The 10,564-nt window shown below is 35.5% G+C and overlaps 1 pseudogene; it reads left to right on the forward strand.

Annotated features, from left to right (window-relative positions):
• The first annotated feature begins 1,608 nt into the window (after nt 1-1,608).
• LOC147076042 (cell cycle checkpoint protein RAD1-like) lies at nt 1,609-9,058 on the forward strand (annotated as a pseudogene).
• Nucleotides 9,059-10,564: the final 1,506 nt, after the last annotated feature.

A 10,564-nucleotide genomic window follows, 5' to 3' on the forward strand; every position in this document is an offset into this window, starting at 1 on the left:
TCACACAGAAAGCATTGTGCCATCACATCACCTTCAACTGTTGCAAGTTTTCAATGGGAGGGAATGAGATGGTCAAAATTATTCCACTGTTTACAAATTCTAGAACTTTAGATTAGGTACATGTAAATTGTATACCTACATTACATTTCGCGAGAGCACAGTTCACTGTGAGCTGTCTTACCAGAAAGTGATGGAATTGAGACTTTTATGCATTCTTCTTATGAGTATTGCACAGTTTATTAGATTCAATAAGAACATTAATTTATTATTTATTTGTAGGTAGGTAGCAAATATATTCTGATACACTGTCATTATCAGATATTTGATACTCAAGTACAACTCAAGTACAAGTGCACCTACCAGAATTTTATATAAATTTATGATATTATTGTACAGTACTCTCTCAGTAATCCGCCACCTCAAAAACCAGACAAGTGTCCAATTAGTGAAAGCAGCGGATTATAGTGCATACATACAAAATATGCTAAAAATTAAAACAGGTAGGTATTTCGAAAAAATGGTTTTTTTTGAGAAATTTCTACTAGCAAATTACGGTTTTATTTATAATCTCAAGTATTTACTAAATTATACATATTTATAAACTAAGTTTATTAACTAAATATTAAACAGTAAATCACTTCACACAACCAGTTGTTCAGTGAGGCGGATATTCTTGAATGGCTCTCCCTATGACCAAAAGCTTCATTTTGTGTGTCCAGTTTGCATTGGAGCACGGCATAATTATTGTAATGCGGTCCTTGGGCACTTTCCAACCTGGTACATTACTTTCTTCGCGATGAACGTACATTTTACTAAGGAGAAGTTTCCAAAATAAACCCGTCTCATCTGCGTTGTATACTTGTACGTGGAGGGCTACTGAATTTGACAATCGAATACCGGCGAATTATAGTTTGATTTTTGTTTTCAACTAGTAAAAATAACGGCGGATTACAGTAGTTGTCGGATAATCGAGCGGCGGATTACTGAGAGTGTACTGTAATTCGACCTCTACTTAGGTATCTACCTATTTTCTTCTGCAGTTTTGATCTTTACTATGCAGTCATCTATTTCCGATATATTATATCGGAGTGAATTGTGATACGGCCAACTGCATACGTATAAATTTCCCAATGGTGTGTAGGTGTGTAGAAGCTAATTTAAAAATAAAATCTTGTCAAATTTTTTATAAAACTTATCAAGTAATTTGGATTTGTTTCATTTTTTTCAGTATCTGATGACGATGTCCTTCTGTTCTATTCAACATTCGCAAGCATATTTTGAACGCGCGTGCGAGATCATCGAAGACCCGACGCAATCACTTCGCTAGAAGACAGCCTGCGTATCGCTGCCGAAATCAAGGGACACTCGGACCAAATCCACCGACTTGTTCCGAAGATAAACAACTGTCTGTGTCCCGAGCTTCAATACAAAGTGTTGACGTCTGTACTCGCCTAGAGTATTTCGCGGGTGCTTGGAAGTGCGTGGAGCAGAGCGTTACGCATATCCAGTACGGTACCGTAACGAATTCTATATATGCAATTGATGATTTGCTTCAGAATTAAATAAAACACTGATTAATAACAGACAATTAATTTATAAAACATCAAGATGGTGTTTGATATGCAAGATGAATTTCTGGGAGGTCCTGAATACATTTTTACTGCGCTTCTCAACAATGTGAAGATGCTCTGCTCTGTTCTGAAGGCCATCAATTTTCAAGAGGTCAGTAAATATTCAATATTATATTACAATCGAACTTGGTTATTACGAGGAAGATGGGACTGACTGAATTTGCTCATTGTAAGCATTACTCCTTATATTAGAGAATAGTTATTTTTAAATGAGGGGTCACGTTACACAAAAAGTAAAAAAAAGTCACAAGTTCACAAACCTTGGATTTTTTACTTATTTCAACAATTTTGTCAGCGATAACACCATTTAGGTAGCTAATTAGACACTAATGTCATAAACGTAATGCGATCCCGGCGGCAGGTCACCTTGTCAGGTCATATTCTATTGCTTAGGGTCAAAATGTTTTTAAACGATTGACACATTAACAGTTTGAAGAAAATTTTTGACGATATTTTAGCTCTGTATAAGCTCCGATAAGTTGCTCATTATAACAGTGAACCAAAATATCAACATATTTCCTCATTACATCCGAGATCTTGCTATGTCCGAGATCGTAATAACCGAGTTCGAATGTATATTATATGGGCAGTTTTCATGTGTGTATTGATCAGGATCAAACATTAAACTGCTTTGTATGAAAGGATATAGGTTACTTAGGCATTTGAGCTACCTTGGAGTATATCCTATGGACTGTGTATTATATGTCATTATTATTTTCATAAAAACAAAGGTTGGACTAATTAAAGGGTATAAATTATTGTTCCTCCTAGAAAAAGTTTTAATACAATCTCCAACCTGTGGACGACCATTTGCTCCGCTTAGGATCTATCATGGCAATTTATTTTTACTGTCCTTTGAACAAAACTTATCAATAATTTGTTCGGGAATAGAAATATATGATCATTTGTGAATGAAACCTCATCTGCCGAATGTTGAATATAAGGGAGGTAGGCTTCTGCGTGTGACTGTAAGTAGGTGCGATTCTCGAGTGTAGAGAAATTTAAATACGTGTTAGAGAATATCATGTTATTTATTTTCAATGCATTAAAGTCGTGTCACGTGAAACTGTATATTGGTAATATTTGAGGACATTCGCAATTTATGGCCGGATTGTCATAAAATAATAAAACGAATCTGGCTTCAAACCGTTTCACATTTCTGTCATAATATTTAAGTTGAAATTTTACTCAACTTAGTCACCAATGCCCTCATATTTGTTCAATTTTCAACTCTCTTTTTAAAGATAAATTTGGTATTTAGTGAAGAATTAGGATTATCATGGAAGGTTGGCCGTTCAGCAAAATGCACTAGAACCTTGATTTTATTATTATGAACTTAACTATGTAACGTTATACCATCGTGTAGCTTATCAGTACGACTTCCAAATTTAAACACATCATAGTTAACCATATTTTCTACTAAAATAACTAAAAATGTGTACCACCAACTTTATTTTTAACACAAAAACAATAAATTTCAGCAACACAAGCTCGCAGTTTTTAAATGAATGTAATCAGTTAAATCTATATTTACTGGCGACGTTTACAAAGAATATAATTCAGCCTTAGAAATTCTACCTTACTCTAACGCATTATGCGGAGTTGTAAGCATGCTGAATGCTTACTCACTCGCACTTATGGTTCGTTTTTGTTCAGGTCTTGATTCCAATTTTAGAAGATAAAAAATACTAAAAAAATTACATCCATTTTTCATCAGGATCAATTTTAAGTAGGATGTTCATTGCTTTGAAATATACGGTTATATTTTTAGACATTTTTCCATTACATCCCATTACAAAAATTAATTTATTTCTCTGATGCCAGAATACTGTTCAATGGTTTCCAAACTTTCATGTTACTATCTCCCTTTAAAAAAAACTAATCTCGGCGCCTCCCCCTCTTTTATTTCATTAAATAATACAGACACCTTTTTAAATAGTCAAGAATGTACTTATACAAAAATGAAATATTTACAAGATAAAAATAACTTTTTATAAACAACGTTTTTAAATTTTCTGTTGAATCATATAAACTTGACTTGACTTGACTATGTTAAACGATCAAAAAAATTTGTACTTGATAGAAATAATACTGAAATGTCATTTTGATATGTCATATTGATTTCCATAGTAACACACGTATATATTAATAATTTAGTTGCTAGGACCCCAGACCCCTAGCAACCAATAATAGTGGATTGGATTACGGATTTCTTCCGAAATAACTTTTCATACAAGACAGAATTGACTGAAAATGAATTCAATTCTACTTAAAGATGGCTAAAAGTATTAAAAGAATGCATTGGCATCGTGTTCTGATATATTCAAAAAGTTTCAAATGTCTAGCTAGTCGGGAAGTTAGTTAAAACTCGATTGCAAGATTTGTACTAAATAAACAACCACCGGACAAATAAGAATACGACTTAATTAAAACGTAAAAAGATAATTATAAAAATAAACAATGTTTTACTAACTACCTATATTATATGAATTTTTAAATTAATTTGTTTTTCGTGCGATGAATGTGCTTGTTCATTAGCACAATCAATTTCAATCCAAATTCATCTTCGTTGACAAATGGATTCTATCATGGGCCCCACATCCTGAAGCAGGCAGCCAGGCCAGAATCTTTGGCGGGCCCACCTACCTATCGCTGAGGTTAAGAGCAGTGTGGTGCACTAATGTTAATGGAGTTATCATTTAAGTATACCATTTTTACTATTAATGAAATAATGTGAAAAGTGCATTAGAAAATTAACCAAGAACTCAATAGTAAATAGATTTTTGTTTGCTTCAATATATCTGGTGCAGAAATCATTTAAAAGTGGAAACATGGCGAACTTATTTTTTCCAAAGCTCCATTTTTTTATGAATACTTTCACTTTGTCTTTTTAATTCAGTGAAAGCATTAGTGGTCCTTGCATTGATTTATATTTATAACAAATTTGCCTCAAATTTCAACATTACGATTTGACCCTTTTATTTCATTTTATCACGAGATAGCCAGCGTGCTTCACAATAGTATTGAAGTGAGCTATTATAAAATTAGTCTCCATATTTTCAGACAGGTTTGCAAACAACCTTTTATAGGACTGTTTTTTAAGTAGTTTATAACTAGCGGCCGTTTTATAAAATATGTATTTGCAAACTGCAAGCCTGTGGCTACATTAATTGTGTTAAACTTTTCGCGCCTCCCGTTGCTACCCTCCGCGCCTCCCAGCTTGGAAATCGCTGGTTTATGCCATTAACACTACAATAACTATTTTTTTAATCCTCTACAGTGGGCCACGTTCTGTGCTTCGCAACAAGGTCTCAAGTTCACGATCGAGCAGAGCAAGTGCATGCAGGTCTTCGCGTGCATCTCTGTGGCCAACTTCAGCCAGTACTGAGTGCCCGAGAAGTACAATGTGGACTTCAAAGTCAACCTGACAGTGCTAACGGAATGTCTCAACATCTTCGGATCGTCCGAGGACTGCAGTCTCAAGATGTACTACAAGGGCAATGGGGGACCTCTTTTCCTTTTGTAAGTCTTCTTCACCGATTCTTTGGCATATGATTTAACCAAGAAAAATTTCAATTTATTTACATGTGTGAACATATCAGATAGAAGTTTTATACATTCGACATTATATGAAACAATATACTTAACTGAAAATAAGTTATCTTACATTGGTGCAATTAGTGAGGTTCTACGGAAAGTATACAATCCAAAATTTGGGCAAAAATGAATCATGTTTGGCGATATTTTTGATTGGACTCTATTATTTGAGGAAGCTGTAGTTTTGTGGAGAATAGTGAACACAGGGATGTATTCTAGGCACTAATATTTTCATGATTGACTGCTGGGTTACAGGAGCGCTCCCGGTGGATACCGGATCACGCACTCGTACACTTGGTTTGATTTTTGTTATGTTTATCGCTTTCGCGACGAGTCACTCTGCACTTGTTTCTGCCAATTGTTAATGAGTTTATCTTCTTCGTCGTGTCGGGTCTTCACTAGCTACAATGTGTCGCTCCAGAAGTTACCAAAGGCAACACCATTTTCCTCGACTTGTAGGATCTCGTCGAAATTGTAGCTTACCGGGCAAGCCTTGAATGAAAATAGGTGCTCCATGCTTTGCATTTCACCTCACTCGCTGGTTTGGTCATCAAAGAACCCCTATTTCACCATGTCTCGGGTGCGCCTTTCCATGGTTCTCAGTCTGTTCTGAGACTGGCTCCAGGGGGGATATGATGCTCTTCTGGCTTTACCCAATTTTCGAGGCCCTCAGATGCTAGGTTCGTCTCCCATGCGGATAGTCTATCATCTACGGGTGGGACCATGGCCCCCACAAGGGGAGGACTGACAGGGCTCTAGCCTGGGGGCCCGGGCTTTGGGAGGGCCCGGCCTGGTGGATTGATCAAATAAGTGAGATAAATATACATTATAAATTAGAGTTAATAGTTTTAAAAAAAAGTCGCCATTATCATTCATGGAGATTGACATTTTAATTTATGATTGTGCAATGTAATTTTTAATAGTGTGTGTCGATACTCGACAACTCCATGATTAAAGTAGATGTAATAAAAATCGCTAATAATACACTGTAAAAGTACCTTTAATTTGACCTAAAACACAATTTGAAAAACGTTAATATAGTGCGTGACACTGCTTTTAACTTAACCGATAGGTAGGGGGGCCGCCAAAGATCCTAGCCTGAGGGCCCACTTTAGGATGTGGGGGCCATGGGTGGGACAGTCAATGGTATACATGTCGCCATAAAGTTTTTTCTGGAAAAAACATGCAATGAGTTTATGATTGAAAACTGTAAACGCGGCGGCGGTTGAATTGTAACTAAACAATTATTGGTGATGTGTCTTTTGACATTAACAATTGGAGGGGTATATTGTCGGGAATGTTTGGTAAAAGTTTTATGACTATCGGCGCAAACAATGTTTATTTTAAATTTTACATAAATAGTCAAAAGTCCCTTTTCAAAAAAAAGAATATAAATGCCAATCTACATGCTAAGTAAATCTTGTTTGTTTAGGTTGGAACCTCTGACCGGTGACGATGTGGTGACAGACTGTGAAATAAAAACGCAAGAAGCGAATGAGTTGATGTCCTTCAAAGGGGACGGGGACGTGTCAGAGCAAGCCACTCAGCTGGTGAAAGGACCACAGCTGCTGGCCGTGCTCAGCGACCTGGAGAAGTCTTCCGAGGTCATCCAGATGCGAATATCTTCTGACTGTCCGCATTTCACCTTTACCACAGTTGGGCCTCAGGTAGGAGATATTTTAATTCATCTAATTCAGGAACCGGGGAATGAGATAAAAATTTGATTGCCCAAAACAATGCAAATTGACGTCTACTATGTATTGGAAATATGTATCTGTCCAACTTTTAAAGTTGTACGTGTCATGTGAAAATGACTGAGATGCTGCTGCCTTTTGCAAATAACCTACCTACCTCTTCGTACAATATCTTTTTCCTTTGAAAACAATGAACAGAAATCGCTAGATCTCGAAGACAGCATCCGAGTTGCAACACATAAAAACCAAAAACTATACATATTAATATTACTGTATCAATGTAGTTTTTATCAGACACTATTCTTCAAAAGCCTGGAGTGAGATGTTTCTGGAGTTTATAATATCTAGTTTTGTGAAAAATTGATGACGCCCTATAGAATATATTAGTATTAACATTGATGATAATTTTGTCTCGTTTCCTTGATATCGGACACGTTGCACAGTTTTTTCTGCGAGGTCGGCGAAGTCGTCAACCTTCGTTATAAGTTCTCTCACCTCCAGGTCATCATGAGGGCCCTCGATGGCTTCCCAGGTTTGTAATTGTACTTCGATCTACTTCAGTGGCGAAGGGTGGAGGTAGGCTGTTAAAATCTGACATAAATAGTGCACACTAAATTTTGTCAGTCATATGTATGTTTTCATTACAACAAATTGCAAATAGTGTTGGTCTTAGACTATAGATACATCTAGACGCCACCCGTTGCATTGCTAAATGAAGCCGCGTGCCTTGCGTTTGGTTATAATATTAGAGACCATAGACCATTTCGCTAGTGCTCGCACTAGACGCTCAGAATTAAAATATAATTTTCTATTTTTTTACGTTATATAGTATTTTTAAGCGGTCAAAATGCAACCATTTGATAAAGATATCCATAATTTAAGTTATTTTAAAGAAACACTAGGTCACTGATATTAAAATATATAATAATATACAAATAAATTATCACGAACATGTATCAACTTACCTATGAAACGTAATACCATCTTCTTGCTTATCAGCACGAGCTCGCAGGTTATCGACGCTATGTGAAGTGTTTCGCCCCGATTTGCCGGCGATACTTTTGGAAACTAGCTCACACATATGTAGACCTTTTATCTTCCTCTAGCGCGTTTCGCAGAGATTGTAAGGGTGCCGAATACTTTCTCACTCGCACTCATGCATCGTTTTTGTTCAGGCCTTGGTATTGGTTAATTTTTAAAATTCAATTAAACCTGCGTAAGACAAAATACGTAATTCTAAAAATATTCATCTATCTACAAAATATCTAAAATTATGCCAATAGATTATACATAATTTTAGATATTTTATAGATTCAAGAATATTTTTTTTTTAACTTATTACGGTTTGGATTAGGCAGGGCTTAATGAATTTACAAAAACTAACTATGCATGTACCATCTGTAATATTATGTATTCTTAATTCAATGAAAACAAATAATCACGACTGAAAAAATGTGTATTATTTTTGTCTGATTGTCCATAGCGTATCCAAACTGTTATGGTTTGGTTAATTGTAGAGTCTGAACGAACAACAATGAATGGCACATTTGCAAAATGTTAAGGAATATATAAAACAAATAAAATTATTATTTTATTTCAAAGATGTAGTTATTCATGCAGGGTACACGGTTGAATAATAATTTATTATAAAAATAATCCTTAATTAAAAAATCAATAAGCAATAATTCCTGTAGGATAATAATGATGAACAGCGTAGCATGTATGTGCCTTATAGCGTTTTTCTTGCGAATAAAATTTTTATACGAGAACAACGAAGAACAGCATGTGCCGTACAGCATTGTTCTTGTGCATGATTAATCAACTAAGAATATTAGTCTAAGAAAATAGGTCATGTATTTGTGCCATTCATCATTATTCTACTCTACTTTTGGCGGCTATATCCCTGGAGTTGACTTCTTTCTTAGAAATATCTTGGTACATTATATCTTAGTATGTATCCTAGTCTTTGAGCTTTTTGTTTACTTTCAGGTGGCTATGAAGTGTGACTCTCGAGGAGTGTTGCTGGTGCAGGAGATGATTGAAAAGGAAGGGCAGCATCAGATGTTCATCCAGTACCACATAATCCCACTCGTTCTGGACTGCGATGACGACACAGAGGAAGCAGAAGCGGACTAATGCATCTATTCATACAAGTTTGTGAAATAAATGTGGATTTAATGTCTGACTGACGATATTGTGTCACTGCTTTGGAATTACAAGGTTGTATAGTACCTACCCATGTCATGTTGGTTCAAAAGGTTATGTAAGGATCTTTAGGCGATAAGATTAGTAATATTGCTGATTACAATGATACAAGCTGATTGCATTCCTCTCGGTTGTGTGCGTTGGACTGGCGCTTATTTAAGCAAACTATCTTGTTGATCGTTACGTCTAGCTTTCGAAGAAGTAGATTTGTCTAATGTTTTTTCTTCCTGTCCTGCATTTATGATTATTAGTAAATTTACATCAAACATTCTTGTTTGTCGCCTTGTCCACTTATTTCGTTTTTTTGTCCTCTACGGGCTATGCCCACCATGCACCTCTCCATACCGTGGTGTGTTATCTCAAGTGTCTGGACTTCTTGTTTACTGAGAGTCCATATTATTTTTAATGACTAGATCCTTTCATTTATGTTCATATGATAACGCCAAGAAAAATGGGAGGTCACTAATGAGAATTGGTTCATACAATCTTGTGATATATTCCTTGCAGTGAAACTAGTCTAAAGTTAATGAACACCTTGTGCGCCTAACATGTTTATAATATATGTTTTTGTCATATTTTCTTATGTTATCTATATATATATATTTATGTAAACCAGGGGTTGACAAATGTTTTAATAATTGTGTGTTAAGCTCTAATGAATAATCTGCGTTGTCGTATTTACAGGTTGTTTTACATTCAGAAAGACATACTTTTTTTAAGTTAGTCAAGCCTACCGATTATGTATCATCAATCTCTGTTTTCATTATTATCCGAAAAATGAAGGCATCATCATTATCAGTTTGTAAAAGAAATCGTAATGTATAGAATTTACTTTGTATGGCTGTCTAGGCCGAGCTAAATGCATTCTCGCAATGTAATCGGAAGGTGAGAAAATCGGCGGCTTAAAATAATGTTCTAAAGTTTTTTATTTTTTATTATTGGGGAAATTACAAGTCAAGGAAGTTGCCTCATTTACAACGGCAACATTAGTTAGAACAATAATAATTCTCCTTAAACAATATATTCATTATTTGGTCAAGTCCAAGTCAAGTTGAATGCACAGCGTCTGCCTCTATCTCTATCATTGTGTGCCATTTTTCTACAACTGTTTTATCACTTTATTGTAGGATTTTGCGAAATCGCTCAATGCACTCCCGAGAACCTTGTTCCTATTTTGATAGTTACAACCGTCCGATATCACTGGTCGACAATTTTCTTAAATAGTCAATAATTGTAAGATGTGAATTCATTGACCGTTATATACAAATGTTCCATTTGGGTATTTTCTGGATTTCGGTTAATAAAGAATATCCTTGGATTTCCGACAAGGCTATCGCAGTTCAGCTCCCATTTTATACGACATATACCTCTATTTGAGCAACTTTTTTCAACTCAAGCTATAATTAAAAATGATAATCAGTCATACTTGACGGGTGA

This window comes from Rhyacophila brunnea, unplaced genomic scaffold (assembly GCF_057557595.1).
Source record: "Rhyacophila brunnea isolate RB1 unplaced genomic scaffold, BYU_Rbru_1.0 scaffold_134, whole genome shotgun sequence".
In the NCBI taxonomy this organism is placed as follows: Eukaryota; Metazoa; Arthropoda; class Insecta; order Trichoptera; family Rhyacophilidae; genus Rhyacophila; species Rhyacophila brunnea.